The 21,127-nt window shown below is 37.3% G+C and overlaps 1 protein-coding gene across 2 annotated transcripts in view; it reads right to left on the reverse strand.

The window, feature by feature from the left end:
- VGLL4 (vestigial like family member 4) overlaps nucleotides 1–21,127 on the reverse strand; it is a 184,396-nt gene that overhangs the window by 134,665 nt on the left and 28,604 nt on the right. The gene's annotated exons all lie outside the window — the stretch shown is intronic.

A 21,127-nucleotide genomic window follows, 5' to 3' on the forward strand; every position in this document is an offset into this window, starting at 1 on the left:
GCTACATCTGTAGATAAATTGATGATAAAATGAAGAATCAAATCATGCCAGTGGGTCCCCACCCTTATCCTTAAAATCTTATATCTTGCTGATATAAAAGGATCTCCTGATGTATGTGGAGGAATAGGGATCTGCCCTCAAGATCCATTATCTAATTTAATGAGAACAAATATCAGAGCAATTATATATACAAATAAGGAACAGTGATGTGGCTCAGTGGATAGAGAGTCAGGCCTAGAGTTGTGAAATCCTGGGTTCAAATATGACATCAGAGACTTCCTAACCATGACCCTGGGCAAGTCATTTAACCCCAGTTGCCTGGCCCTTATGCGTATTCTGTCTTAGAACCAATATTTAATATTGATTCTAAGATGGAAGGTAAGCTTTAGAACATATGTATGTATATGTGTGTGTGTGTGTGTGTGTGTGTGTGTGTATCACATACACATACATATACAAAGCTCATATATAATTCCCCATTTCCAAAATTTCATTTTATAAAAAAAAAATTGTTTTAAACTCTTACCTTCCATCTTGGAGTCAAGGCAGAAGAGTGGTAAGGGCTAGGAATGGGGGTTAAGTGACTTGCCCAGGGTCACACAGCTAGGAAGTGTCTGAGTCCAAATTTGAACCCAAGACCTCCCATCTCTGGGCCTGACTCTCAATCCACTAAGCCACCCAACTACCCCCTAAAAAATTCTTTTAAGCATACCCTCCAGTTGAGTCGTGGGGCTTCTAGTTTCCAAGCCTAAAGTCATTTTCCATTTTGTAGAGAAAGTGAATGGATGCTTAAGAGAGCTGTGTGGTAGATGAGAGCTCCATGTTGGTCTTTTGCCCTATTTCTTGATACTTGCTTTCACCCAATTCTACTTTCCATTTAGACTAGCTGGTTTGCTATTCTCTGTGCCTGGAATTCCATCTCCTACACACCTTTACACAGACAGAATTTTAGAAGGCTGGAATGTGCTTCTTCTTAATTGTCTTCTTCTAGGTTTATTTGCAACACTTCTATGGGCAGATTCTCTGGATCCTGTCCCCATTGCTGCTCCCCCATTCTAGGTCATCTCCAACTTCTTTCAGCTTTCTTCCTCTTTATATTCTATTATAGTGCAACTAGGTAGCACAATAAGATAGAGCACCAGGCCAGAAGTCAGGAGGACCTGGGTTCAAATCTGATTTCAGGTACTTGTTGCTGTGTGATCCTAGGCAAGTCAATTAACCTGAATGCCTATCCCTTCCTGCTCTTGTCTTAGAATTAATATTAAGACAGAAAGTAAAGGTTTTAAAAGAAATGAATGATTGTGTTGGCCAAAAATTGGAAAAACAAGGGGATGCCCATCAATTTGGGAATGGCTGAACAAATTGTGGTATATGTTGGTGATGGAATGCTATTGTGCTAAAAGGAATAACAAAGTGGAGGAATTCCATGGAGAGTGGAACAACCTCCAGGAAGTGATGCAGAGCGAAAGGAGCAGAACCAGGAAAACATTATACACAGAGACTGATACATTGTGGTACAATCGAAGGTAATGGACTTCTCCATCAGTGTCAATGCAATTTCCCTGAACAATCTGCAGGGATCTAGGAGAAAAAACACTATCCACAAGCAGAGGACAAACAGTGGGAGTAAAAACAACAGAGAAAAGCAACTGCTTGACTACAGGGGTGGAAGGGACATGAATGAGGAGAGACTCTAAATGAATACCCTAATGCAAATACCAACAACATGGAAATGGGTTTGAATCAAGGAGTCCTGTGTCAGCTATGCGAGGGAGGTGTGGTGGGAGGGGGGAGGAAAAGAAAATGATTTTTGTTTCCAAGGAATAATGTTTGAAAATGACCAAATAAAATAATGTCTAAAAGGGAAAAAAACTTTTAAAAAAGAAAGAAATGAATGATGAGTAAATAAATAAATTCTATTTTATGGGATTCTGTCTTCTATCTCCCAAGTAAAATATAAACTCTTTGGAGGAATAAACTTTTTTTTTCTTGTTATATTTTTATCCCCAGTGCTTTGCTAACATTGTATTTAATAAATGTTCATCAAGTTGAATTGAACATTGGGAATAAAATTGCCATTGATCTCCAAAGGTGACAAGCATGATATTGCACCTTGCATCACTTGTCTCAGGTCAGCTTCTCTCAAAATAAGACCCTGTGAGCAAACTCAAATACTTAGGAGTTAATAAAGAACGAGGGTCACAGATAGAAAAGAACACTGGATTTGGAGGTATATAGGACCTGGGTTTTAATACTCTGTGTGACCTTGAACAGTTCATCTTCCAGGACCTCAGTTTTCTCATCTATAAAATGAGATTCTTGGACTAAATAATTTTTAAAGTTTTTTCTAGATCCAGATCTAAGATATTCTGTATATTTTGTTTATAGATTATCTTGCATGTCACAATATCCTACAAATTTCTTGCCTTCAAAGATAGTTATCACATGGCTACTCATTAACCTGTTATATAGACAGGTTATCCCAAAAGTCTTAGTGAAAAGCCTAACAGTTTAGCTTGAAGCTATTATCATTTAAAACCACACTAAGATTTTTTGGATCCTCTGTGTTATTTTTGTTGCTGGCCTCCCAGAACAGTTAAACAACCATATTGGTAATATTTCCACTGATTTTCTCATTAACCTTGTGAAATAGATGGGGCAGGTATTATCCCCATTGGGAAAAATGAGAAGTTAAATGGCACAGCTGTTAGCTGAGTTGCTGTGCCTGGATCCCAGGTAAACTTCAAAATATATTTTTTAAAATGAAATATTAGACCTGGGAAATGATATGTGGGGGAGAGAGGGAGAGAGGGAGAGAGGAAGAGAGAGAGAGAGAGAGAGAGAGAGAGAGAGAGAGAGAGAGAGAGAGAGAGAGAGAGAGAGAGAGAGAGAGAGAGAGAGAGAGAGAGAGAGAGAGAGAGAGAGAGAGAGAGAGAGAGAGAGAGAGAGAGAGAGAGAGAGAGAGAGAGAGAGAGAGAGAGAGAGTGTAATTATTCTAGTGTTTTAAGACTTTTTCAATGCAAAGATGAGTTGGGCTGATTTTTTTCCCTCCTTAAAAAATACTGTTTATTATATGGGATGACTCCCCAGGAGAGGAAGGGGGAGGGACATTTGAGATAATGATGATGATATAACAAATGGAAGACATAAATAAAAATTTATTTTAAAAGAGACCACACAGCCTCTATCTTTGACAAGCGTACAGGCTAGTAACAATTCACATCTACATATACTTTAAAGTTTGCAAAGCACAACCTTTAAATGATCCTAAAAGAAGGTCATGAGAGTTCCACCTCCATTTTATGGATGAGACAATGAGGCTGAGAAATTGGCTTGCTTGTGATCAGGAAACAAAAAGGTATTAATTAGAACTAGGACTCAAACTCTTCTGATTCCAGTTTCAATGTTCTAGCCACTATGCTACCCCCCCCCTCCAAAATATGGAGACATGGACACTTGTATATGACATAATAGAAAACAGGACATATTAAGAGTCTAAGAGATGTACAAATGAAGTGTTAGGACAAGTCCAAGAGGAGGAAAGGTAAATTACCAACTACCTCAAGGAAGAAGAGGGTAAAAGGGAGAGTAAGGAAAAGACCAAAAAGGGAAATGAAAACAAAAATTAGAAAAAAGGTTCTGTGAAAAGTTCACAGGAATACATATTCCTTCTCAAGACCTGGAATTCTGAACACGGAGTTGTTCCAGTTAACTTGCAGTAGCTCAAGAGGTATGATTTGATCTTCAACCAATTGCATTATTTCTTACATTTTTATCCTCTTTTTTCCCCCTCTGTTTTTATCCAAGGATCCAAAACCCCAATGATTCTTTTTTTTTTTTTAGTTTAAAATTTTTATTTTAGAGGCCATAACCACTATCTGGTCCAGCCAAATACAATGGAAAATAGCAAATCTAAGGAGTCAGAAGTTTTGGGAGGTTCAAATTTCTGTTATGGGAGGTTCTATTTCTGACACTACTTGGGGTACCTTGCTTAAGTCAATTAACCTTCTTGGGTCTATTTCTTCAATGTGTAAAATGAATGTGTTGGACCAAATAAAATTTTAAAGTCCCTTCCAAGTTTAGATGAAAAAAAAAAACTGATTAAGAACTTATTCGTGACTGGAACGACCTCTAGGAATTGATGCTGAGCAAAAGGAGCAGAACCAGGGGAACAATGTACACAGAGATGGATACACTGCGGCACAATCGAATGTAATGAACTTCTCTGATAGCAGCAGTGCAATGAATGATCAAAGACAATTCAGAGGGACTTATGAGAAAGAACACTATCCATATCCAGAGGAAGAACTGAGGAAATAGAAATGCATTAGAAAAATATGTGATCCCTGGTACAAACATCTATAATATGAAAATAGGTCTTGATCAAGGACACATGTAAAACCCAGTGGAATTGTGCATCAGCTATGGGAGGGAGTTGGGAGAAGGGAGGGAAAGAACATGAATCTTATAACCATGGAAAAAGAATCTAAACTAAATTTTTTAAAAGTATGTGAACGATCATGTAATGTGATAGGGATATAATTGAGGTTTTGATGTTAAAGGATCATGCTACTGAAGATATGAATAAAACAGAAATAGGTTTTTAACAATAATAGATGTATAACCCAGTGAAACTGCTTGTCAGATTTGGAAGGAGGGAGGAAAGAGCAGGGGGAGAAAGGGAATCATGAATCATAACCATGGAGAAATATTCTAAATAAATTGTTTTAAATAGAACAAAAAAGAAAGAAAGCAAAAAAAAAACTTCATGTCTAGATTATTTTTGATTGTTTAATTCATTTGAGACATCTGGACCTTCTGTGACTAACATGATGGTAGACCTAGTCCCATCTCTAGATACATAATCTCTTTAGTTCGGGTGGCATAGTGAGTAGCATGTTGGACCTGGAATCAGGAAGACTTGAGTTCAAAATCTGGCCTCAGACACTTAATAGCTGTGTGATGCTGGGGAAGTCACTTAATCCCATTTGCCTCAGTTTCTTCATCTGTAAAATAGCTTGGAAAAGGAAATAGCAAACCTCCTCCATACCTCTGTCAAGAAAATCCCAAATGGGATCACACAAATGGGATCACAGAGTCAGACATGACTTGTTAATGCATTAACTTGTTCCCTTCCACTCTGTCAAGGGCTTTGGGTTGTGGTAAGACCTTAGTCTATATTTTATATACTTATATATTTGGTTTAAATTTATATGAAGCTTAAAAGCATATCTTGCCACAGTGATGCCAAGTACACTCATTCATTAATAAGGAACCAAATGCTATACATTTCTTAACTATCCAACTTCTGTCTCTTTCTTAGTTTTAAACAATGCCCAGCATGTTGGGAACAATGGTGGTGAGCCAGCTGCGGTGGAAGATTCATGATATATCATATTCCATGGGCTCCAGGGAATCTTCTGCTCCTGACCCAAACCTCACTGATTCATCCTCTCATAAATTAAATCAAAATGTGTATGTTCAGATGATTCTGAAAGAAAACAATATTCCACACAAATCTGAAACCCTAGGGAAAGAAAATCATAAAATGTAATGATAGTCTTTGAATCAAAGTGGATACCTATAGAAATTAGTTACAGAACAAGATCTCATACTCAAGGAGGGGAAAAAAATAAGGATTACTTCTGCATGTACTAGGAACTATGAATTTGGGATGGTAATGAACTTCCAAGGAACTGAATGATGAACTGAATGATATCACTACAGGCAGTATCTAAGGATTCAGATGTTTTGCAAGTCTTCTCAGGCTATAAATATATAACATGAAATATAAGCAGTACTCTCCATACAATGGATCTTTCTTCTATTTCTCATCAAATTTTAAAAACAACATTTAAGAAAAAGAATGTACTTATTAAAATTAAGAAAACAATTTCCTATGTTTATGTAACCTATATCCAAAAAGAAACAATGAAAAATTTACAGAGCACTCATAGTAAACTGAAAGCAGACTCAACATTTCTCTGGTCTTAAAATCCTCCAAGAACCTTTACATAAATTTATGTGAAACAATAATGTAAAGAGACAATATGGAGAACACTTGGCCCATTTTAGGACAAGAAAAAAACCTAATTGTTCGCAGGCTCCTTTATCAAAGGAAACACCAGCTTGATTAATAATATACCAAATAGGTTGCAATGCACTGAAAAGTAATGGCATCTAGACAATAAAAGCCTATGGTGAGGCAGTGTGCCAAGTGTAGTCAGGAACATCTGGGTTCAAATTCCACCTCTGCCACTAGCTCTGTGATCATGGGCAAATTACTTTCTTTATCAGAGCCTCAGAAAAATCCAAAGGCTCATCTACTGAATTAGATAGTTTAGGAAGTCCCACACCCTGGATGAAATTAGCCTGAAGTTGGGTTTGAAAATTTGGAAGCAAAATAAAATGTGCATTTTCTTAGATTTTATCACAAATTAATTCCTTTGTATTTTTGATTCTTATTTTAAAAAATGCTCTACCCTTAAAACAAATTCAATTTTTGAAATGTGTTCATTCAGGAGCAGCTAGGTGGCTCAGTGAATTGAGACCTATGCCTAGAGATAATAGGTCCTAGGTTCAAATGTAATCTCAAGAAACTTCCTAGCTGTGTGATCCTAGGACCACCAATTCCTAGCCCTTACCACTCTTCTGCCTTGGAACCAATATACATTATTTATTCTAAGATAAAATTTTGTTTTTAAGTGTTTATTCCTTGCTTTTGATCTCCCTACACTAATGGCATACAGTAAAAACACAGAGCAATGATTCTCTAAGAGCTCAAAAACAAATTCATAGTCTGAAGGGTTTACCAACATCTTGTTATGTCTATGGTAGCTTCATACTGGATATAGAATATTCACAATGTTCTAAACCCCACAACCCAGGGGAAGAGGTTCCCTAGAGGATAGAACATTTCAGCAAAGACAATGTCTTAGGCTTAATATACAGCACCCAGCATCCATGACCAACAGTTCACACTCACCTAGCATAGACCCAATTGTTATATAATAGTACTTTAAAAATGCCTCTTCATAAGAATGAAGATGAAAGCACCCCATATTTCACTTTAGTTTACTTGGGTTTTTATTTGGGAAGTTTGGTTTTCTATAAGGAATCTTTTACAACAACAATATAGAAATGTTTTGCATGATAATACATGTATATTTGGTTTATCATCTCCAGGAGGGGGAGGAAGGGAAGGAGAGAGACAATTTGGAGAATGTATGTGGGAAACTGTTCTTACAGGTTAACTGGGGGGGGGGGGGAATCTCTTCTTAAAAAGTCTCCTAAAAATATGGTTATGTGATTGCACCAACCTCACAATTATGTTTCAATCTGGTATACAAAGGACCTTACACTTTACATTGTCATACTCTGAGTTTTGGGCAAAGTAATATTATATTTTTTACATGAATTGTGAATATTGAAAACCACCCGGGCTCTCCTCTTTCAAATATGACACAGTAATTACTTCAGTTGGTTTAACATTTATTTACTACTTAATTTCTCCCATTGCCTACACAAAACAAACCAGTTCTATACATTTCCCTTCTAGCTATTACTTGACTCTGGACCTGCTTCTCATTTACCAAAAAGATTTTCCCTCATAATCATAATGTTATTAGAAACAGACCACTGTTCACCCAAAGACCAAAGAGGCATAAACTAAGGGATGAAAGGACTGTGCCACTAATAAACAAAGGCAATCCAGAGAGCTTTAAAACAGCCCTTCTGCAGTCTACATTTTTATAGAGCTGCAACCTGCCCCCCTCCATCGAAATATTTCATCTAATTTAAATTGTTATTAAAAGTAATGATAAATGATTCAATTTAATAAAGCCTTAGTTAGCACTTTACATTTATTTCAATAAACAGGGATTCTTAACCTTTTTTGTATTATGAACCTCTTTTGGAGTAGAGTGTGAAGCCTATGGCCCTCTTCTCAGAATAAAAATTCTAAATACATGAAATAACATACAAAAGAACAAAATTTCTTAATCCTAAATTCATGCATCCTAAGTTAAGAACCTTTGACCTAGAATATTTATATATATTTATACAGGCAGCTAGGTGGTAAAGTGGATAAAGTGATGGGACTATAGTCAAGAAGATTCTTCTTCCTCAATTCAAATCCAGTTACAGACACTAGCTATGTGACCCTTAATCCTGTTTGCCTCAGTTTCCTCATCTGTAAAATGAGCTGGGGAAGGAAATGGCAAACTATTCCAGTACCTTTGCCACAAAAAACCCAAATAGGATCATGACAAGTTGTACATAATATCTCCTGGTGTCTTTCAACTTTCTCTCCAGTTACAAGTCTAGCAAACTGAACAACTGAACCTAGAGATTTTTTTTCCTCTAAGACATAAAATAGTTTTAAGGATATAAAGTGATTAAGTAATGAACCTCAGGGAGCAAAGCAATGGCAAGATAGAGATAGTACAAGGGAGGGGAAAAATTGTATAGGCAGAAGATGACAATATTTCAATAAAATGAGGCAATATAATCTTGGAAAATTTGCCAGCCTCAGTTTTTTCATTTGTAAATTAAAGGATTGGTCTAATTGATTTCGAAGGTCCTTTTTAGCTCTATATTCTATGATCGATCATACCACCTGTTCTTCAGTAATTTTCAATCATGTCCAACTCTTTAATATTAGATTTGAGGTTTCTAGATTTCTTATTAGTGGATTGATAGTAACCTAGAGAGATATTTCACAGAATATGGAAGAGTTTTGAACTCCACCCTGACCTGGTCAACATTTTTATTAATAACTTGAAAACATATCCTTTGGCCCAGCAATACCACTCCTGGGTCTATATTCCAAAGGGATCAGATATAAGGGGAAAGGGCCTAACTGTACCAAAATATTTTTAGCAGTTCTTTTAGTTCTGGATAAGACTCCAAGATAAGAAGTTTGGGACAGTGCCCCCTCAACCCCAGGAGCAGAGCTCAATGTTACCATAAAGTTAAAAAATCATGAAATGGGCTGGGGAAATTGGGGGCGGAGGGGCGGGACAAGAAAAATTAATCTGACCTTAGAAAGTTACTTGGTGACAGGAAAGATCAAAACCCAAATTCAGAAAAAGACAACAATGACCAAATAGCAACATGCAAAGCCTCAAAGAAAGACAGGAAATGGTGTCAGGTTCAGAAAGAACTCCTAGGGGAGCTCAAAAAGGATTTAAAACATCAAATGAGAAGTAAAAGAAAAATTGGGTAAAGATATGAGAATGATGCAAGAGAATCACAGTCAACAATTTGGTAAAGGAAGCATCACCAAAAAAAAAAGGAAAAATATGTACAAAACCCACTGAAGAAAATAATTTCTTATAGCACTGTTGGGTTTGTACCCTAAAGAGATCATAAGGAAAAAGACTTGTACCAAAATATTCATAGCTGTGCTCTTTGTGATTACAAAAAATTAGAAAATGAGGGGATGCCCTTCAATTAGGAATGGCTGAACAAGTTATGATATCTATTGGTGATGAAATACTATTGTACTCAAAGGAATAATGAACTGGAGAAATTCCATGTGAACTGGAATGACCTCTAGGAATTAATGCAGAGTGAAAGGAGCAGACACAGGAGAACATTGTACACACTGATACACTGTGGTACAATAAAATGTAATGGACTTCTCTACTAGCAGCAAAGCAATGATCAAGGACAATTCTGAGGGACTTATGAGAAAGAACGCTATCCACATTCAGAGGAAGAACTGTGGGAGTAAAAACACAGAAGAAAAACAACTGCTTAATCACAAGGGTTGATGGGGATATTATTGGAGATATAGACCCTAAATGATCATTCTAGTGCAAATATCAATGGTCTGGAAATGGATCTTGATCAATGACATGTGTAAAACCCCAGAGAAATCGTGCATCAGCCACATGAGGGGACTGGGGGAGGGCAGGGAAAGAACCTTGTAACCATTGAAAAACATTTTAAATTAATTAACTAAATCAAAATTTCAAAATAAAAATAAAGTTAGAAAGGCTGAAACCTATTTCTCTCTTTCTCTCTCTTTACTAATAAATGCTTATAAATCTAAAAATAAAAAGTAGAATTGACCAAATGAAAAAGGAGGTACAAAATTTTGCTAAATTAAGAAAATTCCTTAAAAACTAGACTTGGTCAAGTGAAAGCTAATGACTCAAAAAGACATCCAGAAACAATAAAACAAAATCAAAAGAATGAAAAAATAGAAAAAAATATGAAATATCTCATAGGAAAAACAACAGACTAATAGATCCAGGAGAGATAACTTAAGAATTATCAAACTTCCTAAAATTCATGATAAAAAAAATGATTTATACATCATCTTTGAGGAAATCATCAAGGAAAACTGCCCTGAGATTCTTGAATAAGAAGGTAACCTAGAAACTGAAAGAATCTACCCATCATTTGTTGAAAGAGAACCCAAAACAAAAACTTCCAGAAATATTATATCCAAATTCCAGAGCCTCCTGGTCAAGGAGAAAATATTGCACGTAGTCAGAAAGAAACAATTCAGATATGTGAAGTCATAGTTAGTATTACTTAGCAGCTTCCATGTTAAAGATGTGGAAGACTTGGAATATGATATTCTGGAAAGAAAAGTAGCTAGGATTACAACCAAAAATCACCTATCCAGTGAAAGGAAAAAGCTAGGAAAAGACTAAGAGGGAAATCACCTGGATTCTTAGTTAAGTGGAGACTTCTTCAATAAACTCCCTAATTTCCCCAAACACTTTTCATTTTCTTCTCATAATAGAAAAAAAATCCTACTATAGTCAGGAAATCAAAACTTTAGCCAAGATTTTTATGGAGACATAATAATAACTAAAGATGTTGGTTCCTTCAATCATCAAAAGGTTTTCTGAGGAACATTCTAAATGTCAATTTCATAGTTAGTGATGAATTATTCTCAAAATTCTCCAAGAGTAACGCAAGAAGCAGCATGATTATTCTGAATTATAAAATATCACACAAGATAACTCTAATAGTTAATCATCATTATTGTCTTTATAATTGAGGGAGTTCACATATGAACCCCAAATCTGATCCAATAAAGGTTAGTAAAATAAACAAATTAATTCCATAGTGACAAATTATTCACAAAAAAGCTAGCCCTGTGAAAATTCAAAGAATAAGAGTCAATATGGAACCAAATAATATAGACTATTATGAAATAGTATTTATTTTTAACATATCCCTAATATTAATGCTTTCATGGAATTTCTAAGCCAAAAAGGAGACCAGAAATTAACTTTACCCTCTGATTCTACAAATGAGGAAACTGAGAAGGGAAGTGATCCACTTTAATCATTAATGCAGGACTAGTAAATAGCAGGGCCAGGATTGGCCCATTCATCTTACTATGAACCACAACTATTGTAAATTCATCCAACAAATTTTTACTGGGTTCCTACTTGTGCAAAGCCCAATAGTTAGGTGGCCTCACAAATTGCTCTGCTTATATAGTGTTCTATGAGTATAAAGTACACTCAAGTCCTACTCTGGTGCCACACTGTGATAAGAACGGGACCCTGGGTTCCCAAAATCAATCCTAATAGATTATAAGCTCAATTGAGTCTTTACCAAATTGTAAAGTTCTCAAGAATTGTTTGGCAAATGACTTTATGCCTATACCAGCTGAGTGCACTCTAGTAGCCAGAGATTTGGGGTTGGCTTTTTTTTTGGGGGGGGGGGAGAGAAACTTCTAAGCCATTGATTTCTACTTCAGTAAATAGAGTGTTACTCCCAAGAGAAATCACACAACTTCAAATGCCAAAATATAAACTTGCAAATTCTGTCCATGTTAGCATATAGGAACATTTAGGATTCCATTTTAAAAACCCAAATAGCAGGCTTTTGGGCACAAAGAGAAGGCACTAAACATTAAAACATTCTTTGGAAGTGAGCAATGAATGAGCTATGTTAGGGTCCCCTCTAACAGGCTAGTCTCCTGAGAATGAATGGAACCTTGGGATTGGAGAGTTAAACAACCACCAAGTTTTCAAAGAGTTAGATCTTTATCCATTTGCGAGATGATCCCCAGCTTTTGATTAATGAACCTCCTAGCAGTAAGACTCCATGCCTCTGAAGCTTTACTGATGTGGAAGGCACATCACTGACTTCACTGAGAAAATTCTTCCCCTGATTTCTGGGAGCAACCTTCCTTTCAGCCCTGCCAGCAGCTGCTGCAAATCCGCCTTTCCCTCACCAAAGGCAACCACTGGAATCACATGCACAGGACAAGGTGGTTGGGCATGAATGACATCATATTGTTTTCTTTCAAGTGTAATGAAGACTTGGAGAATAAGCAAGCAATGCCTCCTCCTCTAGGAGAAGCTCTTCCTTTCCATTCTGTGCCTACTTTTGGAAAGTCGGCACCACAGAAAATGGCCACACTCCCCTAGGGAGACCCATTTAGCTATTTCCCCCTTAAAACTCACCCCATCCCCACCCCCATCCTGTCTGGAGCTGGTCAATATTTAGAGACTCCCAAGATCCAAGTAAATCAGGAGTCTGCATCCACCTGTCCAGTGCCCATGCACACAGACGGTCTCATATTCTGCCAAGAAAATCAGATTCCAGGATGAGGGTACACACTAGAAAGATATGGAGAGATAAACGCAAGGAGCAGAAGACGAGAGGGAGGGCTCAGGAGGGAGTGTCAGCACCTCTGCGCCTCTAATTAGAGGGAAGTGCTTGTAACAGCACATTAAACAAGCGAGGTGCAAACACATGACCACAAACCTCAGCTTTATTGACATAGATGCTTCCAGAAACAGAACTCAAAGGTCTTTAAGGAGAACCTAGAAAAACATGGGGGGGGGGGGGGCGAATGATGTCATCTGCATGACTTAAAAGAAGACAAAATGAAAACCTGTAATAACATTTATGAAGCCTCAGTGATATCCCCCAGAAATATTCCACGCTAAAAGTTAACAAAATGTGCAAACCTATTTAAGGCACTCAGACTAGGCAATAGATCACCTTTACAAAAGGGTTTGCAAAAACATATGACATCACTTATCACATGTATATATGGGTATATGATTTGGGGTTTAGGCTTTTAAAAAATCACTTTATAGCAAAAAATGAATAATATGGAGAGAGGTATCAAGTGATGACATTTGTACAACCCAGTGGAATTTCTTGTTGGCTCTCAGAGCTGGGAGGAAAGAGGGGAGGGAAAGAAAATTAATCATGTAAACAAGGAAAAATATTTTAAAATAAAATAAATAAATAAACAAATAGATTTTTGATGGGTTTGCAATACTTTCCATTCAACAACCTTGTGAATTGAATTGTTACACTCTTATCCCAAATGTACAAGTGAGGAAAAAAATCTCAGAGAAGTTCCATGATTTGAATAGGGTCGAGGATATGAGCAGGTATAAGGGGAGCAGGGAGAAACTCACACCCTGAATCTTCTGACTTAAAATCCAATCCTCTTTTCCCATGTTACCTTGGTAGCTTTTATACCTCTCATAAAAATCTCTCCCTTACAGGAAGTAGTTCATTTGGCAGAAGTAACATTTATAGAAGCTGTGGGTTCAAAAGAGCCTAAACGTTCATCTTAAGTTTAGTCATGCTGGCTTCCAAATATGACTTTTCTATTATCGATCATGTTTTTGTGTGCCAACATTAAAATAAAATATAGAAGCCCCTCACCATAAATATGCTAAAGAACATTCTTTGTAAAAATTTTCGCCTCAAAGTAATATGACTAGCACCCTTAGCTAACCAGTTCTCCATGATACCCAGAAGGTATAGAACAAAGTACCCAGAACTTGATTTAACCAAAGAACAAGTCAAGTCAAGTCAATGAGCATTTTTAAACCGAGCTTGTTAAGCATGCTAGGCACTATGATAATGGCAATGCAGAAAAAATCGAAAAACAAAACAAAACAAAACCAAAAAACAGTCCCTGCTCTCAAAGAGCTCACAGTCTTTTGTAGGAGACTGAATAATTGTGTATAAGCAGATTACAGAATAAACTGGAAATGATCTTCCAATCCCCCTTAATTAGGAAAGACAACTTTGTGAAATCACCAAGAAGCATCAATATTGAAAATGTTAGATGTATTCAGGCTTTACTGAAGAGTAAAACAAGTTTGTAAATGCTCTATCTCCCTTCTTAATCAATCATGACTCAGATTTTTAAAAGAGTGAGAAAAGCCAGGGATTTCCCAGTGCCTGTATTAAAGATCACTGAGAAAACAACCACAAATCAAACAGCTTCCTCACACACCAGGATCCCTGTATGAATGCCAATCTAAATATGTATTTTCATTAGTTTCCAACACTGCCCTGTGCACTGACTAAATCACTCCCCATAGAATGGAATGATTATTTTAAGTGAATAGTATAGTGAACTGAGCCATGACCTGGGAGCCAGGAAGACCTAAATTCAGGTTCCACTCAGACATATTGGGGGGGGGGGGGAGGTGCAAGCAGATTCGTCTCAGAGCTCTAGGTAACTCTAGGAGGTTGTAAATTACAGAGCAGGTGCTATCTCTAAGGGTAGAGAAAGATTTCTCCCTGGGAAGTCCTTAGGCCAATGAAATCCCAGGTCTCCCTCCTTCTTTCTCATCCTTTCCTAACAATTCACTTACAAGTGCCTGTTGCCTCATTACAGAATTGCTGTTTTACTATTTGCCCTACATTTTGATTATGCTTTTCAGCTACTTCCTTTTCTCCATCCTAAGACAAAATACAGTTCTATAGTTATAAGTTTTACTTATACAATCATAATGGGTATTTTCTTTAAATAATGAAATAAAAATCTCTTTGAAAAATCCTTACTTTCTTTTTCAACAGCAATCTATTTGTAGAAAAAAAAAAGAGGGAGGGGAATCATTTGTGTCAGCTAAACAAATCCAACCCAGGGTGTCAGAGGCTTCCTGCTAAGCCACACCTCCCCTTACAAGCACTCTGGGTGACAAAAGCTTTGAAATGTAGATGGTTTATCTATATGGCAAAAAACTGGGCAAGGACTGGTAGATGGTCCCATAAAGAATCAAAAGAAATTTTCCTCCTTCATTGGATCACCCTCCCTGCAAGAACCCATAAAGTTTTTATGGCTTATTGTAGTAAATCCTGGGTGGTTTCCCAGCAAGTAGTTCAAAGTTTCCTCCTCCTCCAAGTCAGTTTTTGTACCTACTGTATTGCTTTTTTCTGACAACTCTCCATCAATGCTTGGCAATGTCATTGCCACTGCTTTCCATTCCCAAAAAGATTTATGATCCTTGTCATCACTATTGCTGTTATCACCTCCAAGCAGGTGTCATGATTTAACTCAATTCAACAAGCACTTACTGAATACCTACTATATGTCAAATGCTATTAGGTACTGAGACTTTAAAACAAAAAGAGAACAGCTCCTTCTCTCAAGAACTTCATATTTTAGGGACAGTTGGGTGGTTCACTGGATTGAGAGCCAGGCCCAGAGACAGGAGGTCCTAGGGTCAAATCTGGCCTCAGACACTTCCTAGCTGTGTGACCCTGGGCAAGTCACTTAACCCTCATTGCCTGCCCTTACCACTCTTCTGCCTCGGAACCAATACTTAGTATCAATTCTAAGACAGAAGGTAAGGGTTTAAAAAAATAATACTAATGACAATTATGTCAAAGAACGATTACATCACTGTAGAATCCTTTACATCTTTACTTTCCTTCTTGACATAGGACTAACAGGGAAATGATACTGGAGTTACTCCTAAACCAAGAGAAGCAACAATGAAGCCAAATGAAAATTATTCTACTGAAGATAGTTTGATGATTGCTCTGACCTTCCACATTCATCCATGCTCCTAGCTGTTTATCAAATGTGAACTTTTATAAGCCTAAGGGGAAAGAAAAGATTACTCTCCTCTCTTTCCATTATGTAGAACAAGAATTCTCCAATTAGAATCCAGAAGAAACTCTTGGAGAATCTATGAGATCATCATTACCATCTGTACCCTGGACACATAGGGGAAAATTGAGTTTATCTTTTATTTTTTATTTACTTACTTCCCAGAGGAAAAGGGAAGAAGCCAATAGGCAGAGGGCCAATCCACACTCTACTGCTCCCCCTCCAACTCTCTGATATTTTGAAAGAACACACCTCTGAGGATGATGTCCCTAGCTAGTCACACCAACTCCCCAATCCAGTATCAAGGCCTATGAGGGTAGGGGTCACAAACAACTGGTACTTTTCCTGTACTGTGGGGTTAGTAGACTCCTTGATTTCTGGGCTTCAGAATCAATATCTACAAAAACTTGTGAGAAATTATTGTACCTTGGGCAAATTCAGTGGGCTTGGGGGGGTGGAGGTGGGGGTCAGGGGTTGGAGGACAGTACCCCAAGGATAATCTGACCCTGAGTGCGATTTGCTGGAGGGAGCCTTTTGTCTCTTAAAGAATATGAGCCTTAAACCTTCAACACCTTGGTGTGTGGACTGGAGTCTGAGGAAAAGTAAGCTGAAAGAGAGGAGTGCCATAGTGATAAGTTCCTAAAAGAGATGGCTTGCATGGCAGTATGGCCTAGCAAAGGACAAAATGGACAGGAGGCATGGAGAAAAATGATGCCTCCTCTTCATGTTAATGCCCTAAGGCAAAGGCTTCTTTGGTTCTGCCACCTGCCAAGATGAAAAGTGCTCTTCTATGTTACCACTACCATCTTCTTCCATATTGTTTTCTACCCACCACTTCCATTATGTCTCATGAACTGAAACTCTAGAGAAATGTCCCTTCATCCTAGATCTTTCTCTTATATTCTTCTCATCTTGCATTCATGAAACCCTAAGGTCTCTACCTCATCCCTGACCAATTTCTTCAATGAAGGTTGCTCCTTCTTTCATGTCCACAGTGAGGAATAGACATAATCCTCATTCCCCAGAACTAATTCTAGATTCTACCTCTTCAATCATCTTTTTGTCATTTCTCCTCCATAAGTCAATTACCCATTGTAGATTTTTTTTTTGCCACAATGTATTGACATCCAGCACACACACTCTCACTCTCTCTCACACACACACACACACACACTCTCTCTCTCTCTCTCTCTCTCTCTCTCTCTCTCTCTCTCTCTCTCTCTCTCTCTCTCTCTCTCTCTCTCTCTCTCTCTCTCTCTCTCCCCTCTCCCTCCCTCCTCTTAAAAACAGTCCAGTAAGTAGCTTATAGGTATGCTCTCTACCCAACTCCTACACTCACATCTGAGGTCTTGAAAATACATATTGTTTGTGCCCTTAAAAATCCTAGCCTCAAAGAATTGGAAACTGAGGGGATATCTATCAACTGGGGGAGTATATGAACAAGCTATAGTATATGTAATGAAATACTACTGTCCTATAAGAAATGATGAAGATTATATAAGAAAAACCTGGAAAGATCTACATGAATCAATGTAAAGTAAAGTGAGCAGAACCACTAGAACATAATAAACAGTAACAGTAATATTATATAATGAACATTTATGCATGACTTAACGATTCTTAGCAATACAGTGATCCAAGACAATCTTCAAGGACTCAAGATAAAAAATGCCACCTGCCCCCCAAAACTGAAAGAATGTGAATGTGGAACAATACATACTATATTTCACTTTATTTCTTCACTTTTTTTTGTTTGTTCGAGTTCTCTTTCATAAAATGGCAAATATGGAAAGATTACCATATGTAATATTACATATAAAAATCTATTATCTGATTTCTTGCTGATTCAGAGAGGAGAATAGGGAGAGGATGAGAATTTGGCTCAAACTTTTAAAAAACCAAGGTTAAAAATAGCTTTTTCATGTAACTGAGGGGGAAAATTGTTAAAAAGAAAAAAGCCTAGCCTCAGAGTTCCCTAATATCCTGTGACCTACATTCTTCATCCTCCTATGTAAACTATCCATATAGATGATCATAACACCTTAGATCTCATAATAATTTCCAAAATATGTCATCTGCATTCTATTGAACTCTAAAATTCCCCTCCCAATCTCCTATATTTCTCTCCCTCTCCCTTCTTCTCCCCCTGCCTCTCTCTCTGTCTCTTTGATTCTGTCTCTATCTCATTCTCTCTCTGACTCTCCTTCTTGCCTCCTTCCTGTTCTTCCATTCCTCATTCTTTTCCTAGCTCCATCAACCCAACTCTGGGTTCACTTTCCTTTATTAACAATTATGACCCAATAGTTGACTAATTCGATACATCCTCACTCTTGAATCTTGTGCTTATTGTCTGACTTTCATGCACAATCTGTCACTCCTTAAAGCTAACTTGCTTCTGTCATCTCCATCCCAACAACCATCTCCATGCTATGAATGCTCCTAGAGAATGTCATACAACTATGGCCCTTTGAGTTCATTTCAGATTCATGTTATTTAATCTCAGCTGCAGCACAATGATCCTTTCATTCCTCCCTGATTGACTGCCACACTTTGCATAGTAACTGCTCAAACCCCGATTCTCTTCTCAAACCCCTCTATGTCACGCCCCCACTCCATCCCCTTTATTCTGCTTAACAGAGAAAATTGAAGTCAAGCATCATAAGTTTCCTCATCAACACTTTTCTACTCCTCAAATCTCTTTGCATTTTTCCCTGTCCTTTATTTCTTTGTCCTAGTCTTTGAGAAAAAGGTAAACTTCCTTGCCAAGATCAACCCTCTTATTTGTACCTTTGATCACATTTCCTTCTTGCCCAACTCCTTTAAGAACTGCCCCATTCATCCTCCCTTTCTTCTCTCCCCCTTTTCCTCTCCCCTTCTCTTTATTCTTTCTCCCTCCCTCTTTCTCTCCTCTGTTCTCTATTTCTTTCTCTTCCCTCTCTCTCTCTTTTCTCTCTCTTCCTTTATCTCCCTCCCTCTCACACTGGTATCTTTGATTCTTTATACTGGATCCCTCCCTGCTGCTTACCAGTATGTTCGGGTCAGCTCCATTCTTTAAACAAATCCTTCCCTGTACCCTGCCAGTGCATCCCCTTATATTTTTTCCCTCCTGTGGTAGTGTTGGGACTTATTCCAGGCCTGGGGAATTGCTCATGGTTCATTTCATAGATACAGTATGCCTAATATGAAGTATTGATCAATAAACCCTGAGTGGATTTTACTCTGTTTACTGTATGTACAACATCCTTTAGGTTCTAGAGGTTGGGTCAGGGGTGTCAAGAGTTAAATCAGAATTCAGGGCAGGACAAACTTTGGCACCTTTGTTCTTTTCAATGAGCTCATGACCACCTGTGCAGGGAAAGTTTCTTAGCCTAGCCAAGACCTGGTAGAGCAGGCTCCTATCTCTGAGAACAAGCCCAAAGTTAGCCTCAGGATGAGTCAGATTTTCTCACTCTCAAATCAATCATAATGCTTGAGGATTTCAAAGCATAAATCTGTGAGTGGAAGTACCAGGTAACATCTTGCTTCCCCACCTAGAACTCCTTAGAACTTCATGGAGGTTTTTATCATGCATCCAATTGCATTTAAAAAAATTATTTTACTGGACTTTTACTCATTTTAAATTACAGTAGATAAGTATAATTTTAATCATGAAAAGTTAGGTGCTAGTGTTTGTTGCAAAAGATGAAAAGGTAGAGAAATTTGAAAAAAGGATATAAGACCACCTAAATTAAATCAAAATATACTGTGGCACTAAGTGATCTCATTACAAAGGAGGGTGTAGGGATAATGGTAAAATAATAGTATTTAGGAGTAAGGAATGAGAGAGAGCAAGGGTCTGTAAATTACACACATCTCATATCAATTGATTAAAAATGGATTCTTGAGAAAATAATCAGGAGTTAATGAACATAGCAAACACCAAATAACACAATTTACAAACAAGAAATTAATCATGTATTAATGCACAGCAAATATATCATTACTTTTGGGAGAATCATTTATGACCCAGTTCTTTGTACAATCAGACCACAAACTTTTTAAAACATAAAAAGTAACAAAAACCTAGAATAAAAATCAGTAAAGGTATGAGGTACAATAAAACTGCAAATGACCTGTTTAAAATTAATTACTGATATTGAAAAAAGGGGAAATGAATGGGAAAAAGAATAGCAATTGACACAATAATTTCTTACACTTAGTGTAAATTTATAACAAGGATACCAAAAGATCCTAGAAAATCATCTCATCTATCAAACACTTGAACTCCTTACTAAGCAGACAGAAATGGTGGTCAAGGGAAATATTGGTTTAGAATATAAATTTATTTATAAAATCATGGTAGGTTGTGAATAGTATTGCCTCATAAAACAAAAAGAAAGAATGGAGGAGGAAAATGTATAAAGGAAACAGAGATCTTCAAGAAATGAAAGATGGGGAAAGCAGTTGTATTATAATACCAAGTACAATTAGGAGAGATTAAGGTTGAAGGTGAAAAGGGTTTGAAGGCATTGAAGGAAACACTCAAAATCATGCAAGATACTTTGAAATATGTAACCACAAAAATAACTTAGTTCAACTGCTCTTTGAGTATTAGTATTAACTTAAGTATAAAATAGGGAAGAAATGACTTGGGGCATTTTCATTGACTGTCCCTCATGTCTAGAATGTTCTCACTCATCAACTCTGCCTTATAGTTTCCTACAAATCTCAGCTAAAATTTTTGCTTTCTTCAAGAAGCCCTTTCTATTCATCCTTAATTCTAGTACCTTCCCTCTATTGATGATTTCCAATTAAATCTATTATGTCCTGATTGTATAAAGTTATCTGCATAACGTCCCCTCTATTAAATTATGAGTTTCTTGAGATCCAAGACCATTTTCAAGCCTTCTTTCTATCCCCAGATCTTAGCACACTACTTGGTGCATAAAAGGCATTTAATAAACTTTTGTCAACTTGACCGACTATACATATAGGAAGAATCAAGTGGATGAAGAATGTCTATTGTCTAGTTCTGACACACAGACAGAACTCTAGACACAGTACCTGTATCTAAGCCAGACAATGCAAAGGGATAATGAGTTTGACTAAGGATTAGACAGCAAGCAGACAGGAGGCTGAACTGCCTTGGAACATTAGGCAGTGCTTGAAATGATGCCAAGCTTCTCTGTGACACAGAAACTTATTTTTTTAAACACTAGTATTCCCCTATTACTGCTGCATATAATACAGCCTATGGAATATAACTCCTGAAGAAATGAAGTAATGGAACATCTA

The sequence above is a fragment of the Monodelphis domestica genome, chromosome 7 (genome assembly GCF_027887165.1).
Source record: "Monodelphis domestica isolate mMonDom1 chromosome 7, mMonDom1.pri, whole genome shotgun sequence".
Lineage (NCBI taxonomy): Eukaryota > Metazoa > Chordata > Mammalia > Didelphimorphia > Didelphidae > Monodelphis > Monodelphis domestica.